At 36.8% G+C, this 19,441-nt stretch overlaps 1 pseudogene; it reads left to right on the plus strand.

Moving 5' to 3' along the window:
* The first annotated feature begins 13,582 nt into the window (after positions 1–13,582).
* LOC149172645 (aldehyde oxidase GLOX pseudogene) lies at positions 13,583–15,620 on the plus strand (annotated as a pseudogene).
* The last annotated feature ends 3,821 nt before the right edge of the window (positions 15,621–19,441 follow it).

Below are 19,441 nucleotides of genomic sequence, written 5' to 3' on the forward strand. Positions count from 1 at the left end.
CAAGTTTTTCACAAAGGGGATAAATTTCTCCCTATATTGATCGATGATATTTACTTTCTCATAGGATTGTCGATACGTGGTGCCCTCATTTCTCTTTCAGGTTCTTCCCGTGGGGGTGAATCAGTGAGGGACTACATTTGAAAATTATGTCGGCTAGTTACACAGCCTAGCAAAGATGGAAAGATAAACATCAAGGATGTTCGTGATATGCCCTTGTGAACAATCCTCTTTACTATCGTAAAGTTGACGGGTAGCGTGAAACTTCATGATGCGAATAGATCATACATGTAGTATGCGCTCGAGTGTCTCGAGCCAACTATGTTCAACTCATGTGAGGCAATGCTCTCTTTGATGAAAGATCAGTTGACTAAAGTAAAGAGCGGTAAGAGGAAAAAATTTCAGCTATGAATTGATCTTAATCAATTTTACTTTGGAGAGAATTCCATTGATGCAACTTTAGCATGTGACACTGAGTTTAGCTAGTCCTAGAGATCCACGGATGCAGAGATGGGTAGAGTTGATGGCTAGACATGTTGGTCAGTCATCAATCTCATTTTCTACCGCATTCTTCAGTTGGCTCCACTGACAACATATTTTCATCGAGGAACATCCATATGCAGGGATGGATTTTCGTGGAGATCTAGATTTTAGATTACAAAAGGGTGCTCAATGGGGTGCTATAGGTAAATTGTTTTGACCATGTATTTTTAGTTTTTTAGTTTTTACATGTTTTTTTGTTTTTTGATGTTTCCAAGACTAAACTAAAAATGTTCTCATGTATACAGATGTTGGTACTATTCGAACAATTGGTCATCAACAGGAGGCGGGTGAACTAGTGAGGAGAAATGTGGGAAGAGCAGTTCTCCAGGATTTGGATTTGACCGAGACACTAATGGAGTTGCAGGATCATATAGAGGGGTTAACCCTCGGTATACCCGATGTTCGGATCGAGGAGTTACCGATGAGACTACAATGCCATAGTATTGGTGTACCTAGCCGTTGGATGAGGCTATTGCGCATGATAGCTCAGGTAGTGACCTGTTATCATGAGCATCATTAGATCTACTTAGGATGATTGACAATATGCATTTTGAGGTTTTGAGGTCAGATGACCAACATGGCTTGGACAATTTTTTGTAAAAATTTTGAACATCTATCTATTTTACTTTTAGTGTTTTTGTATGGTTATGTGTAATCCTATTCAACTGTTGATGTGAATTGAAAATTATCTCTTTACATTTGTTGTAAATGTCTATTTAACACGTAATTCACTAAAGAATCGGTCAATGTGTTAAATTTTCTAGAAATATGTTGATATTGAATGTAATCAAAATGTATTTCCAAGAGACAAATGCTAAGGAACATACAATAAATAGTTGGATTTCAAACAATATAAACATTCGTAAGTTGTAGTAAAACAAGGAATGCCAAGCGGAATGGCATCAGAGAGAAGTTCGATCAATGCGCTATACTCAGTGATATTTTTCATAGAACGACCAATACAAATCCCTTGAAAACTCACTAACTCGCCACTTGGAGCGAATATGGCCCATGCTGCAGAAGATATGTTCTGCATACTACGACTAGCACCATCGGTATAACCAACAAATGGTTCCAAATATTCCAACATCTGCAACAAATGAAAAGCGGATTACTAACCACATAAAAACTCTAAAAGTCACATTGTGGCACACAAACACAATCAAAGCATATATACAATGTTTTTACTACACACAATCAAGCATAGTAACGTTTAAGATACAACCTATTTTGGGGCTGCGACAATTGAATTCCATCATAATCAACCAACTCGTAAGCGCATTTTGCAAAACATGCTTGACAATATAGGGTCCCATCCATAGTGGTTCAAATTTTCCTGCTCCTAATTTATCGGCTTCTTGATCAAAAAGCAAGACCAGGTCTCCTTCTGAGAATATGCGAGGCTTGACATTGCAGTCATATTGCACCTTAATTCGTTCTTATGTGCTTCGTTAGCCAATAACGCTTCACGACGTGTTTCATCTAGATGGATGAGGCTTGTCGGGTTCTGACTCAGGGTCAGAACATGCATCTGATTCTGAAGCCTTCAACTCGGCCACCAGTGACTGCTTGGTCCGACACTCACTTGTGTTATGAGTGGGACTCTTGTTGAACTCGCACCACTTTCTTGTGTCTTTATTTGACTTCGTGCTGTTGTTCTTTTCTTGCGGCTTCGACAGGTTGTCTTGGGTCACCCTGCCTTGGCTTTGTCCTTTGGTCTTCGGATTTGTAGATCCAAAGTCTCGCTTCTTCTGTTTGAACTTTTGCTCGATTTTGACAGCGTATCGGTATGTTGTGCCTAGGGAGGAGATGTTCAGGAACTCCATCTCTTCCTGGATGTGTCTGTGTAGGCAGCCGCGGTATTTGAGTACCAAATGCAGCTCAGAGTCCTTGATACCCAACTGTGTTCGAAGGGTATGAAAAATGTTTGTGAACTCCAGCACATCTTGGTCCCTTCCTTCCCGCAGCGTGGTCCATTTTATGTATTTGTCCTCATAGCTTTTGACAGGGTAGTATTGCTCCTTGATGCCATCCCAGAATGAATCCCAAGTGGGTGTGGCTGAAAATAGTGAGCTCATACTTTCATTCTTCTGCTCGCAATAGGTTTCCCACCAGTCCTTGACATGGGGGGCTACTTTGAAAAGAGCGAAAACAATCTTTTCCTGACTCGAAAATTCATGAACAGAAAAGTACCCATCTAGCAGATTTAACAATTTATCTATGGCATATACGTCTATTTGACCCTCGAAGATGGGGATTTCAAAATTAACTTGTACCTTAAATGGTGTGGCATTTCCAGATTAGCTGTTGGAAGCCGATGCGTCGCCTCTGGTTAGCCTCTGAAGAATCTGGGAAAAGTTGTCCATCATCGTGTTTTGTTGTCGCTCGAGGGCTTCTTCAAGCAAGATTTTGATAGGATCTCCTACCCCTTTGTCTTTCTTTTCATCTGCCATGAGAGGCCCTCGAGATTTTTGAGGCTGGTCTTGTAAAGGTTCGATGAGTTCAAGCCCTAACTCCTTATATCCCAACCTCGTTGGGGACACGCAAAGAAAAACGGAGAAAAAGTAGACCGCTATGATACCATTGATCCGGATTTAAACAAGAACGCAAAAAAATACAGAGATAACCATATACACAAAGATGCAGTGGAAATAATACTTCATTCATTAATGTAAAATACTAAAATATGCTTACAAACATAAATGGAAATGAACTAGCTAGGGCGCTTGTAGCTTATCTCTCAGAAGAGATGTGGCGGCTACATGCCTCTGAACTGTGTTACAATCAGGCTTGAAGGCCTAATTATTGCTGAGAAACAATGGAAAACCCTTAACATCCCAAAACCTAACCCTAGAAGATGAAACGCCAAATTGTGGGCCCCATTTTGGGTAAGTTGGTATATCAACTTCCAAGGGTCGTAACTTTGGCACCTGATCTTCGTTTGACGCGTACAATAGCTCGTTAGAAATATCTATCCAAGCACTACAACTTTGGGAAGAGAAACATCGGTCCATGGACCCATGTTGCTCCCAGATTTCCCAAAAAATGTTGTTTAGGGCCTCAAAACGGCTCTAGAAGTTCAGGACCCGAAAAACTGCTAAAAATAGTAAATTGTGCTACAATTAAGGAAACTAAAAAACTGAAAGAGACAGTTTTGGGGGTCCAAGTGGGACCAGTGGGTGGCCATAAACATCCACCTAGATCATTCCTCCCCCCTTAGGAAGCAATGGTCCCCATTGCATTGAGTTCCTCCATCTGCTGAACTTGGTTCCTGGTGAGTTGTTCTGCCATCTCTGATGCGTCCAGTAATGGTGGGAAGCATGGTCAACGACGGTCCACACTAAACACTCGGTGCAATTGAAGGAATGGGGGCATGCTATGCTTCAACGCATTTTTTCATGTAGCCTTGGTACTGGTGTAAGGACCATGTCAGAGTGGTCTGAGTTTCTGATGGGCTCTTGTAAGGCGTTCTTTCTGTAGATGCAACCAGACTTTGTTGCCCACCTGAAGCTTGTGTGGTACCCCTGTGGGTGAGGAGAAGTTGTTCCTATGTTCTGTCATGACCGTATCCCTTTTCTGTTGCTATTGCATGGAGGAACCCTTCGTGGGGGTCATGGATGTGGCAACGATCTTCCCCTTACTTTGGGAGCAAACCAGATAGAAAATAAATTTCCTAGTCTGTGAGATGAGCTTGTTGCCTTTCTTAGTAGCGATCAAAGAGGTGGCGGTAGGTGGGGCTACCTGCAGTATCCTGTATAATGAATTATCCAAAGAAATAATGACAGCACGAGGCCTTGACTCATACACAGTGTGTCGCCTCCACAAGTATGGCTGGCTTAATAATACATCACAAACATCCAGAGGTGTAACATCACACAATACCTTGTCTGTGAAGGGCTTGATGCTGTAGGGAAGGTGGCACTGCTGTCGAACTTTGAGATCTTGTCCTTCATGAAGCCACCCGATGCTGTACAGCTGCGGGTGTGATGTAGTCGATAGGCCCAACCACTTCACGACCTCTGCTGAAATGAGGTTCTTTTGGCTGCCACTGTTGACAATGAATTGCAGTGGCGAACCCTTCACCCACATCTGTGAGTGGAAAAGACATTTCCCCTCCTCTGGATCTTTAGGCTCATTCTTCTGGATCTTGGCGGTGGCAACAGTGACGCTGGGCTCCGCATCAATGATCTTCTTCCCTTTGCCATTCCCCTTGTCGGGTTCTGACTCAAGGTTGGAACATGCATCTGATTCTGAAGCCTTCAACTCAGCCACTAGCAACTGCTTGGTCCGACACTCACTTGTGTTATGAGTGGGACTCTTATGGAGCTAACACCACTTTCCTGTGTCTTTCTTTGACTTCGTGGTGTTGTTCGTTTCTTGCGGCTTCAACGGGTTGTCTTGGGTCACCCTGCCTTGGTTTTGTCCTTTGGTCTTCGGATTTGCAGATCCAAAGTCTTGCTTCTTCTGTTTGAAATTTTACTTGATTTTGACAGCGTATCGATACGCTGTGTCGAGAGAAGATACGTTCAGGAACTCCATATCTTCCTAGATGTATCTGTGTAGGCAGCCATGATTTTTGAGTACCAAATGCAGCTCAGAGTCCTTGATACCCAACTGTATGCGAAGGGTATGAAAAATGTTTGTGAACTCTGGCACATCTTAGTCCCTTCCCTATCGTAGTGTGGTCCATTTGATGTATTTGTCCTCATAGCTTTTGACAGGGTAGTACTGCTCCTTGATGGCATCCTGGAATGAGTCCCAAGTGGGTGTGGCTGAAAATAGTGAGCCTGTAGTTTCGTTCTTCTACTCGCAGTAGGTTTCCCACAAGTCCTTGATGTGAGGGGCTGCTTTGAGAAGAGCGAAAAAAATATTTTCCCGGCTCGAAAATTGACAAACAGAAAAATACCCATCTAGCAGATTTAACCATTTATCTACAACTTCTGCGTCTATTTGACCCTCGAAGATGGGGATTTCAAAATTAACTTGTACCTTAAACGGTGTGGCATTTCTAGAGTAGTTGTTGGAAGCCGATGCGTCGCCTCTTGGTAGCCGCTGAAGAATCTGGGCAAAGTTGTCCATCATCACGTTCCATTGTCACTCGAGGGCTTCTTCGAGCAAGATTTTGATAGGATCTCCTGCTGCCTCGTCTTTTTTTTCATCCGCCATGAGAGCCCGTTGGGATTTCAAGGCTGGTCTTGTAAAGGTTTGATGAGTTCAAGCCCTAACTCCTTATATCCTGACCTCGTTGGGGACATGCAAAGAAAAACAGAGAAAAAGCAGACCGCTCTGATACCACTGATCCAGATTTAAACAGGAATGCAAAAAGATACAAAGATAACCATATACACAAATATGCAATGGAAATAATACTTCATTTCATTAATGTAAAATACTGAAATATGCTTACAAACAGAAATGGAAATGAACCAGCTAGGGCGATGGTAGCTTATCTCTGAGAAGAGATGTGGCGGCTACATGCCTCTGAACTATGTTACAATGAGGCTCAAAGGCCTACTTATTGTTGAGAAATAATGGAAAACCCTTAACATCCCAAAACCTAACCCTAGAAGATGAAACGCCAAATTGTGGACCCTGTTTTGGGTAAGTTGGTACATCAACTTCTCGGGGTCGTAACTTTGGCACTTGATCTTCGTATGACATGTACAATAGCTCATTAGAAAGATTTATCCGAGCAATACAACTTTTGGAAGAGCAACATCAATCCATGGACCCATGTTGCTCCCATATTTCCCAAAAACGTCGTTTAGGGCCTCAAAATGGCTCTGGAATTTCAAGACCCGAAAAATTGCTAAAAATAGTAAATTCTGCTACAAGTAAGGAAACTGAAAAGCTGAAAGAGACAGTTGTGGGGGTCCAAGTGGGACCAGTGGGTGGCCACCAACATCCACCAGGATCACTCGCTCCCTCCCTCCCTCTCTCTCTCTCTTCCCGAGTTCAAGCCCCCTAAATGTCCAACTTCTTCCCTCTCCCTTCCTCTCTTTCTCTATCCCTTTCTTCATCCCTCAATCCATCCTTCATAACAACACCCCAAAAGATCTATCTATCTCACCGCCCTCCTTCCCTCCCTCCCTCTCTTCCCCTCGGCTTATCTTTAAACATTCCTTCCCCGTCTCTCTTACACACACTCCCTCACTCTCTCCCCAACTCTCCATTTCTCTCTCTCTCTCTCCCTTCCCCAGTCTCCCCTCTTATTTCTCTCTTTACCCCTCTATCTACCTCCCTCCCTCTCTTTCTTTATCTCACTTGTTTCTTCACCTCTCTACCTCTCGCTCCCTCTCCCCCATATCTCTCTATCTCTCTCTTTCTATGTATGTTTTCCCCTCTTTACTTCACTCCCTCTCTCTCTTCTTCACATCTCTCACCCCCTTCTCTCTCTCTCTCTCTCTCTCTCTCTCTCTGATTCATTCCTATCCCTTTCCCTCTTTCTTTGTCCCTCCACCGCTCCCTCCCTCAACCACTCCCTCATAACAACCACTCTTAGCTGTGTCTCTTTATTCTTCCTGCCTTCCCTCTTAGAGATTATAGACATAAGAGTGTGCACACGCTTTTAGGAACACACACACACTCTTATAAGCATGTGCACTTCTAAAAATGTGCATGCGTTCTTGAAATCATGCACACACTTTCAAAAACACACACATGTTCCTAAAAATGTGCGTCCTTTTGAAAATGTGCATGCATTCTTAAAAAATACAAGCTAGCATGCATGCATGACGGTTCAGGGAGCACCCAAGGTTATAGGATTAGCAATGCATGTGTATCTTTAAGAATACACACTTTTTCCTAAGTGAGCACATTCATGATAACCTCATTACCACTTTTGAGGCCATCATTATCTTGCGAGCACCCTGAAATCCTATCTTTTCCTTTGTTCCCTTCATGCATTATGTTAGTTAGCATAGTCAATGATGCTACTGAAATAAGTTATGCTCTTACCATCTTTGCTCCCTCCTCTATTAGGTAAACTTTGTGTTATTGGTTATTAATCAACACCATAAACTGATACTAGCTCATTTACTAAAACTCATACAAGTAACTCACTATTATTCATTATGAATTGACATGTTGTTGAAGAAGACATGCACATGTGGGTGCTAAGATTATCATGTTTTACATAGTTTGATAGTTTATTTTTTTCAAATTAATAAACTATAACACCCACACACAATTACGTTAGACTTGGCTCAAACATGTGATGAGTTGATTAATTAATTAACAAAATTACTATTATAAGGTGATAGTTGGCCTCCAACTGAGTTGATTAATTAATTAACAAAATTACTATTACAAGGTGATAGTTGGCCTGCAACTGATTCTTAAGGCACTGGAATCATAAAGATATATGATGATTATATCCTCGGATAAGATAAAAAATATAATCAGAATTGAAGTCAAATCAACTTGGGCTCTTCATGGTGGAGGGTTGTTGATTGCAAAACCAAACCCAAGGATGTGACCTGACCTAATTCGTACCGTGATCAAAAGTCATTGTAAGGAGTTTTGTTTAGTACGTGCCCTAAATTTTCCTTCTTTCCGAGTGTTTTTAACCTATGCTATCCTAATATTTATTCCAAATTTATTTAAAAGCATAAAAAGGTAATGTAGAACATCAAAACCCACTTCCAAAATATCAAACTATCCCCTCCATTAATAGTTGGTTTATCCCTGGATGGCTTGTGGATAGGTACACATGAGCACGTGTAAGTGGTCTTTATCAATAATAGTCTAGGTTATGTAGCTCAAAATAACCTTTGAGAAGTGTGTTGAATAAAGCTCTCACGTTAGCCTTTTCAAAAATTCATTTTATTTTGGCCCTTAAAATCACAACCCCTGCTTCCAATGCCCATTCTTAGTCTCAGGATTCTTAGTCTCAGGTGCATAGGGATTTTCCATAATTTGATCAAACACATGGATCAGGTTGGTGGTGATGCCAATTTCAATAATGTCATTTGGCTCTAATCAGGAATATATAATAGTGGGTAACGCTATTGGAAAATTAACAACCAATTTCACTTAAAAAGGAGATACGATATAATGAAGAATAGGTTTTGGCGTTAAAGAATTTACTAAGTCTAAACTAACAAAATCTTTAAAAAAGAAAGGGCTAGCCATTCAAATTTTCAAATTTATAATTAAACAAATAACTATGGTTACATTGTATACTCGGTCATTCCATCGACTAAATCCATCCTCGATGACATAATGAACTTCATTTAATTTTTTTTGGGATAAAAATTCAAAAGCAATGCAACAATAATATGCAAGGCAATCTTATTGGTCTTCTCTTTCTATATATATAAACAATTATTGAAGCTAGTCATTATTAATATTATTTAATAGATTTATTTTAATCGTTATAATATATTTTAGTATAATAAAACTAATTATTAAAATTATTTAACATACAGTTTTGCAGTAAGTATATTAAAAAAATAAAGATAAAAGTGATTGGTAAATTTTTATTCTTATAATTTTCTTTATATTGCTAAGATTTTATTAGCATTTAAATTTAAAAAATCATCATATATATATATGAAAAATTATGAAAAAACAACTTAAAACTTAAATTTACAATTAAAAAAAAAAAATAAACATTTTGGTACGTAAGAAACCACCTCAACTATATATAATTTTATTAGTGATATCCAACTTAAAATGCACATTAAGTATAAATGGAAATAAAGTAAATAATAATTATATTAAATAAAATCAAATAATTATGTATTATTTTTGGGTCAATGGTCGTTCTTCATTCTAGTTGCGCAGAGAGACACTCTCTAACCCAATATAGAAGTGATGTGTAGGTGTAATATGTCCAATTTGATGATGATGATGATGATGGTTAACGTCCGCTAAGACCAAACATGTCTACCCGACCTAAAGAAACAAATTATTTATTTTGATTTAAGATTCTATTCCTATGCTGAAAAATCTTAGAGAAAAGCCTACCGAGCTCACTATAATTTTGACATTGTAAAAGGCTAGGAAGGTCAATATTGTAACAAAGATTGTGAAACTGAGATCTAATGTGGTTGTACGCGGGGCACTCTAAGAGGAAGTGGTTTTCATTCCCGATGTTCCTATTCTCACATATATGGCAGATCCTTTCCATCCATGGCGTTTTAGGAACTACCCAACGACTTGTTTCACTATGGAGCTCATGAGAATTCATTCTAATCTTTGCTATATTAATTTTCTTCTTTGAGCTAGTTAAAATAAAGGGATACTTTTGATCTTCTAGGGTGGCGCTGATGACCTTCTTATAATAGCTTAATTTTCTTTTAGCCGCTAAATCTTTCTCACACCACATTTTTTCTTTGAACTTAGAAGTAACAATATCTTTAATGTTATTTATGTTTTGCAATGCATCATTCTCGTTGATCTCCCAATAGTTTAACCAGGCCCTTCTGTCTTTTTGCCACCCCCGATTGAACCTTAAGTGGTTTGGCTGGAATTTAAAGCTAGCTTAGGAAGTCTATGATCGTCTATGTTATTGAGTTTGTGCTTGTACAACAAAAACCTAATCATAGCTAGGCTCTCAATAGGGGAAATACCTGCTTCTATAAGGAGAATAGGATAGGGTGTATTACTTTTAATTTTCAGGTTATAAGTTATAAAACGCTTCTAGATTTGCTCAATCTTTCTCCATGATTCTCTGGAGATGCTGCAACCCCAAACCTCACAGCCATATAAGATAACAGGAGTGACTAAAGTTTCAAAGAGGAACTTATTTTTATCCCACATTAGAAGGTTTGCTGTTTTACAATTATTTTCAAGACCAAAATAAGATTTCCACCCCCCATTAATCCTTTTCTCAATGCTATGGTTCCAGTTGAGCTTGTGATGAATATCAATTCCTAGGTACTTGTAAGAATACACTTCCTCCAAGTTATTATTGTCATACATAAAATTAGCGTAAGTGTCCTTCTTGGATTTGATAATCATAATCCATAAAGGATTGATAAACATTTGCATGTTCGTTAAAACTAATATAGATCCTAGTATAGGGGAGATATCCATAAAGGATTGATAAACTTTTGCATGTTCGTTAAAACTAATATAGATCCTAGTATAGGGGAGATGTGTCCTTGGATTTGATAATCATAATCCATAAAGGATTGATAAACATTTGCATGTTCGTTAAAACTAATATAGATCCTAGTATAGGGGAGATATCCATAAAGGATTGATAAACATTTGCATGTTCGTTAAAACTAATATAGATCCTAGTATAGGGGAGATGTTGTAGTTTTTGTAAAAAATTAAAAGTAATAAAAATAATAAAATTCAATTTGTTACATTGTAATTTTGTTTTTATTAATAAAATTATGAATAATTTTTTGGATAAAAGAAAATCATCATTCATATATATATAATAGAATAATGATTCTGGAACCATATTTAAATTAATTAATAAGCACATCAAAACTTTAATACTTACAATAAATGTACAATATAAGAATGTGTTTGTCATAGATATTATTAACTTGTAAATATATTTTGTTATAATACCATGGGCCAATGTCATGGCTCAACAATACAATATGCCCATAAACCATCTCTCTTTTCACAACCTAAAAGAAAAAAAATTATAATTAGAGATATATCTACACCTTGATCACATTAAAATATATCAGATATAAATAATAGCTATAAATTAAGATCCATTTTACCAAACTAATAATAATTTTGTAACCATATTCAAATTTCATTAATAAGCCCTCGCAAACTTAATACATAAAACATAACAACATTTTTATGTTGGAGTCACGATTGCTGTTACACCAAAACCTGCAGGTGTTAGTAAACAGACACATCGCTAGTGTTAAGCACATGCCACAACGGAGCGTTGGATCAACACCGCCATTAACGGGGAGCACAACGACCTCCCCCCTCAACGCGAGCCAGGTACTTGTAGTTACTATTGCCCTTACACCAAAACCTGCAGGTGTTAGTAAACAGACACATCGCTAGTGTTAAGTACATGCCACAAAACACAGGGGGCGTTGGATCAACACCGCCATTAACATGGAGCACAACATTTTAACCATAGATATTCCCCCCACTTTACCACGGATATTATTAACCATATCATACCATGGGCCAATATGATGACTCATCAATACCACATGCCCAAAAACCATCTCTTATTTCACAATTAAAATAATACTTACAATACAACAAGATTTTGAACCATGGATACTGACCCCAATTTATCATGGATATTACTAACCATACTATATCATGGGCCAATACCATGGCTCATCAATACCACATGTCCAAAAACCCCCTCCCATTTCACAATCAAAATATTTGTAAATATTTATATTTTTAATTTAATTTTATTACATTTTTGGGTTGAAAGACACTTTATAAATATTTATCTTGTTATATTATGTTATGTAATCATTTTGACCCAATCAAATTATATAAAAATAAAATGGAAATACAAAATAAAAATATTAATTAAAACATTTTGACTTAGTGAAATTACATAAAAGTAAAAATTAAACTAAAAAAATAAAATTAATAATTAAACCAGCCTAGATCCATCTTAACTCGGATCTGTCAACCTTTTACAGTAACTTGGATCTATCAACTTTTGACACGAATTGAGTGAAAACCTTCCTTCAAGTTTTGTACTCAGAAAAGAGGTTTGCACATCAGAGATTTGATCCCTCTCGACACTTGATAGATACAGAGTTAAGATGAATCTATGATGGTATAATAGAGATGTAATGTAATGTCTTTTTTAAAATTTTGACTAAGTCAAATTACATTAAAAAATAAATAAAAGCATAAAATTAATAATTATATATAAAATGGATAATTAAATTATCCTAGATTCATCTTAATTCCATATCTATCCAATCTACCAAGAGCTAAGAAAAATCAAATATTTTTTCACTCTAAAAGAGGCTTGCATCTCAAGAGATTCGATCCTTGGTGCTTGGTAGATTTGAAGTTAAAATCGATCTAAATTGGTTAAATAATTTTAGATATTATATTTTTTAATTATATAATATTTCTCTTTCTTATTTGTGATTTACAATAGTAACCAGGCTAAATCCATCTTAACTCTAGCTCCACTGATCTCTTTTCACTTTTAACCCAAAAACATATAATAAAAATAAAAACTACTTCTTATAAACTAAAAAAATAATTTGATTTTCTTTAAATAACAATAATAAATCAACCTACTTTAAAAATAACAAAACCTACCTCCAATAGCTTATCACGCTACTAATTTAACCCGTTAATTGCCACGAAAAAATATTATTTCAATTATGCTGATAAATCGTATTGTGATGTCACGATAGTGACTATAGTTTCCATTAAACAATTAAAGTTAAAATGACTTTTTCCTGGCGGACGGTAAGAACAGCTTTTGTCTGACCCTGATATTGCCCAGTTTTTACGTTTGAGCGAAGACTTTGACAACTGAGCTAACACTGTAATTTAATTCTATAATTCCAAGCGACATGAATTTCTCGACACCATAAAATTATCGTCTATTGGCCGAATCTCAATTTCTAATGAAAATTTTCAGATTTCACTTTGTCTTTTGCTACATTTGGCCAACCGAGAACATCTGAGTAATAACAATGTTCGAATGCTACTAACCTCACACGTTTCTCACACGTTTATTCAACTCGTTTTTTTTATGTTTCGCTTCCTAAATTCTTTTGTAAAGCTCGATTTATCAAATAAAACAAATAATGATAACAGGGAGCATGTCCAACCGCCGGTCCTACCACATTTATCAATTCACAAGTTTGGTATCGTTCGAGGGGCCTGCCGGACAATCAATGCACAGGTTTGGTATTCTCCACTCTGTAAATTCTTTGTATTTGTGGACAAGATTCACCAAACGCGGCGAAGGACTCAGACGGCCAGGAGCAAAACGCGGACAAATTGCTTGATATCTACGAATCCACACGAACGCCAAAGTGCAACATAAGAAGGCAACGGTCAGCGGTGGCATTCTGTGTAAAGCACCCTCACCCTATCTCTTCTAAAATCCAAATATTACACCTCAGCTGAGCCGTGTCCAATCTATCTTTCTCCAACGCCCATATATACACTCTTAGCTCCTGCTGCTGCTGTGCAAGTGACTCCAGAGGCAATTAGCACTTATAGCCAAGAATTGAATTAAATTTTATCTGCAAAACTTCAATTGCAGCGGAGGCGAAATGTGGAGGAGGACATGCATGACAATGGAAGGACTGAGAACTCTGTTAGTCATTCAAGCTCTGTTGATAGTTAATTGTTATGCTGGATTAGTTTCAGAACACCAGATGTACGAAGGCAGATGGGAGCTTCTGTTGCAAAATGCAGGAGTTTCTGCAATGCATATGATGCTCACCCACACCAATAAGCTCCTCATTTTCGATCAAACGCTCGCCGGTCCGTCGCAGATCATGAGAACAGACCCACCCTGCAACAGCGCCACCGCTGCCGCCTCGCAAGATTGCTGGGCACATTCCATCGAGTACGACATCTCCACGAACAGTGTGAGACCTCTGCGCCTGCTCACCGATACATTTTGTTCTTCGGCCGCCTTCGCCAGCAATGGCACACTCATTCAGACCGGCGGATGGAGCAATGGGATAAGAGTTATTCGCTTCTTTTCCCCGTGTTCCGACGCGACCTGCAACTGGATCGAATCGCCGGCGCAGCTCACTGCCAACCGATGGTACGCGTCTAACCAGATCTTGCCCGACGGTCGGGTCATTGTCGTAGGGGGGCGCAGATCCTTCAATTACGAATTCGTTCCTAAATCCCCCTCTGACTGGACCTTCCAGCTTCCGCTCCTGGCGAAGACCAACACTGTGGGAGAGGAGAACAATCTCTATCCATTCCTCCACCTCTCTTCAGACGGCAATCTCTTCATTTTCGCCAACAAGGATTCCATCCTCTTCGACTACAACAAAAACCAGGTAATCAAAACCTTCCCCACAATGCCAGGAGGCGGAGCCCGGAACTATCCTTCGTCTGGTTCTTCCGTCATGCTTCCGCTCGAATTCGCTAATAGTTTCCAGAAGGTTGAGATTCTAGTCTGTGGAGGAGCCCCCGATGGAGCTTTTATAAAGGCTACCATCAACCAGACGTTCGTGGAGGCGTTGAGGAGCTGCCGGAGAATGGAGATCACGTACCAGAATCCGCAATGGGAGATGGAGGACATGCCCGGCCCCAGAGTCATGGGCGACATGCTCATTCTCCCCACTGCCCAGATTCTCATAATCAACGGTGCCAAAAATGGCACGGCCGGCTGGCATTCTGCCCGGGAGCCGGCATTGAGTCCGTTTCTCTACACACCTACAGAGGCATTGGGCAACAGGTTCAGGGTCCTGGCTCCCTCTAGTATCCCGAGGATGTATCATTCCACTGCCAATGTGCTGCCCGACGGACGTGTTTTAGTAGCAGGGAGCAACTCAAACTATGGATATCGCTTCTCCGGTGTGCCGTTTCCTACCGAGCTGAGAGTGGAAGCGTATGTTCCTTACTATCTGCATCCCCATTACGATACCAAGAGGGTGAACATCACTGCCATTTCTACGAGAGAGATCAAATACGGGTCCAAATTCATCGTTCGTTTCTCTCTTTCGAGGAGGCCGAGCGAGAACATAAAATTTAATGCATACGCCCCGCCCTTCACAACGCACAGTTGGTCCATGAACCAGAGAATGCTCTCACTTGCAGCCACGCCGATTGTCAAGGGTAAGGGCGGATATTTAGTTGGTTTGACGGCTCCACCAAGAGCAGTGGCGGCTCCTTCGGGGTACTATCTGCTCAGCATTGTGAATGGAGGTGTGCCCAGCGAGGCAAAATGGATTCGATTTATCAGTTAGAATGAGGATTTAAGAGGAATTTATGAAAGCGGTAACAGGTCAGAATCTTCACCGACGTCAAAAGCAACCTCTCAACATTTTTCTTAATATCAGAATTCAGAATACATTGTTAGCTCAGTTGAGTAAACGGTTAATCTATGATACTGACAATCCAGCGGTCTTGGCATTGTTCCGTCAAAATAATGATTGTTTTTTATAAAATTTATTTATAACAAGGTATATCGAGCGCTTAAATAAAATAAAATATTTTGATGTTGGGATGGTGTGTAAAAATTGTAAGTGAATTATATGAATATTTGTTTAATTATTTTTTATTGTTTTTTAATGTAATTAACATATTTTATAGATAATTGTAATATATATATATATATATATAAAAAAGAAAGAGTTAATAATTTTTTTGTTTGTTAAATTTTGTGAGTCATGAAACACCAACAGTTAGTATGACTAATTTTTTTCCAATGGAATTTCGAACCCTTGTCCTTGACACCACACCTCATCACTTTCTATTCTCTTCACCAATAAAATATTTTAACTATAAAAAAATTTTGCTTTACTTTCTATTCTACTCACCAATAAAATGCTTTAACTATAAAAAAGATTTGCTTTACTTTTAGTTGCTTTGAATATTATATGGATAGTTAACATTCAAAATTTTTATTTAGTATAAACATTAAAATATTTTGTCTATGATTATATTTTTCACATCAAAATATTTATATCTATCTTTGAAATATTTTATTTTTGATTAAAATAAATTTTATTTTTTTTAAATTTCCTCACTTTCTCTATACAGAGATTAAGTTAATATTGAAATATTAGTGAATAAGAATATTTGAATATTTTATTTCAACCTTGAATAAAGAAAGTTAAATGACTCTCAGCTATTGGAAAATAAAAGTATGGAAAATTTTTTATTCTCAATTACTTTTATCACTTTTTAAAAACAAAATTGATATAATTAAAATATTTCATTTATAATTAGCATAGAAATATTTTATTATTAATATTATATCATTTTAAATATTATATATCAATATGTGTAAAACAAGAAACAAACCTATTTAATACATTTAATATAATATTATTATTATTTTAAAAGACATTTCCTCTATGATAAAAATAGTAAACTTTATTTAAATTCTTGAATATCAATGATAATCCAGTGAATGTTTAAGGGTGTGCAATACATCACCAAGCTTAATTGTATAAATTTATTATCAAGTTTTGAAGAGATTAATTTTTAAAGTGACATTGATTTGTCAAATAAAAGATGTCGATGTTTTATTTGTGAAAACTCATATTTGTATATTGTTTACATATAAAAAATGATATTGTGGTAAACTCTTCCATAAAAAAAATCATTTAAATTATATGCAATTTTTTTAGTAAAACACTCTGTTTATTCTATAACTAGAAAATGAATAAAGGAACAAAACAACAAAAAAAACTCTAACATCTCTTTTAACAATCTGTAGATACCAGAACTAAGACAATTTTTTTTTAGTAAAACACTCTGTTTATTCTATAACTAGAAAATGAATAAAGGAACAAAACAACAAAAAAAAACTCTAACATCTCTTTTAACAATCTGTAGATACCAGAACTAAGACAATTTTTTTAGTAAAACACTCTGTTTATTCTATAACTAGAAAATGAATAAAGTAACAAAACAACAAAAAAAACTCTAACATCTCTTTTAACAATCTGTAGATACCAGAACTAAGAAAATAGTTTAAAAAAACAGAATAATAGAAAAACCTCTTATTGCAGTTTGTGCGGTACTTTTTAATAAAAAAATCAAATCCCACCCCACTAATCCTTCGTGTATGAAGTCCGTAGAATTTAAAACGTTGAAATAAAAATGTAAAGTGAAGGCTAGGAAATCTTTATTGCTTTGACATGTCAGAGATCATTCTCTACATATTTTAACCCTGTAAAATGTCTCTGGTAATGGTGATGCTAATTATGTAAGGCTGCAATGGAATGTGGAGAACCTATGTAATGCCGTAGTGGAATGTGGAGAACCAGAGATTTTCTTTTCGAAATTCATTCGTTAGGGGATTATTAGAATTGGAATATTTTTAGGGGAATATGGTGAGCATATTCTTTTGAAAATAGATTCGCAATTAAAAGATAAAAAATAAATGACAACAGATCCTTGTCCACCTTAAATTAAAATAAGTCTTAGACAAATATTTAAATAAATATTTTCTAATTAAAGCAATTAGTATAGAAAAATATTATTAACTTTAATAAAAATAAAAAACTAAATTTGAATAAATTAAATCCAGACATAAACGATTAGACTAAAGATCTTATATTTGTTTAAAAGATTAGAATAAATAAATTAGGAAGGAAGAAAAAGCATTTATAAGAGATTCAATAAAAATAATAATAAATCTTATATATAAATCAAGAAACTTGCTAAACTTAGTTAGAGAATTTTGGAAGAACTTGATGTTTTGAGTTCTTGATGTTTTGAATCCTCAAAATTGTAGAGTATGTTAAGGATGGAAAACAACTATGTAAATCAACTAGCAAGTTTTAAGTCACACTTTGCTAAAGAGATTTTAAGTGGAAAATAAATCTAATATTTAACCAATGCCTAAAATTTATACTTTTAATCTTTACTAAATACTTTTTATATCAGTTCATGAAATGTAAATGAGTTAATCCAAATAAAGTAGCATTAATTGATCATCTAAACAAGTTACTTCTTATTGCTTTGTGTAAGTCTTTTGAAGTGCCACGTTAAGTGAGTAACTCCATGAATTGATAATTTTCATTAAGAGTATGTGAAGAGAGGGAGACTATTGGGATTCATCTTCAAATGTATCTTTATTTTACTATTTACAATAACTAAACTAATTTCTCAATCCCTTAGGATTAGGTTTCAACATTTCCCCCATTAATATGAACTAATGTTGGTGAGTCCAAACATGATTCTGAATCTTTCAAACTTTTCTCTTCCAAGCACTTTGGTGAAGATGTTTGCAATTTTCTCATTTCTGTAATGATGTCATAGGTGGATAGTTTTGGCCTCAACATGATGTCAAATCAGCAGATATTTTGTATTGACCTACTTGGTTCAATCATGGAACTTTGGGTTCTTGGCCAACTTTATTGGATAATTGTTGCCACTCAAAAGAGAAGTTGAATGCACTTGTTTCTCTTGCAAATCTTTCAGAAATTTCTTGAGCCACATAATTTCCTTTGTTTCTTCAACCACTGCCACATATTCTTCCTTCGTTGTGGAATTTGTTGGAATTGATTGCTTTTGTGACCTCCAGGAGATAGTTATTGATCCGACACTCATAAAATAACCTGAAGTAGATACTCCAATTTTTTTATCTCCAACAAAATCTAAATTTGAGTATCCAATATAGTTGAAGTCATCCACCTATGCATACTTGAGTCCAAAGTTTTGAGTTCCCTTCAAGTACTTTAAAACTCTTTTTGTCGCAGACCAATGGCCCTAACAAGGCTTTTGCATAAACATGGAGAGGATTTCAACAACAAAGTAAATGTTTGGTCTAGTAGCAGTCAAGTAGTTGAGACTTCCTACGAGTTATTTGTAATTTGTTGCATCCTCAAATTTGTTTCCTTCACTATGCATTCTACTTTTACAAATCATTTTTGGGAATTTTGGAAAATTTCAGAATTCACAAGTTCATCCCATATTTTGAGAATTTAAGACAAAACCATTTGTTGCGATGCTACATGGTAAGAAACATCATTCATAAGAATGACATGCCATGTTACTATAATGCCACCATCGATTTAGGCATTTACAATAACGACAATAGAATTCACAACATCAAATTTATCAACATCACCTCCAACAACAGCAATAGCCTCTTCTGAATCACAAACTTCAGCAACTGTCTCAAATATAGCCATCAATTCTTCACTAACAACTTCTAGGAAAACAAAGTATGAAGCAACAACAACACTATAACCAAATTCAACATATTTTGCAATACAAACATCAACAAACACACTAAAAATCATCATTGTTGGTGCAA

Source organism: Pinus tabuliformis, chromosome 4_2 (genome assembly GCF_031772625.1).
Source record: "Pinus tabuliformis cultivar Carrire ecotype Pingquan chromosome 4_2, CPIR1, whole genome shotgun sequence".
NCBI classification, from domain to species: domain Eukaryota; kingdom Viridiplantae; phylum Streptophyta; class Pinopsida; order Pinales; family Pinaceae; genus Pinus; species Pinus tabuliformis.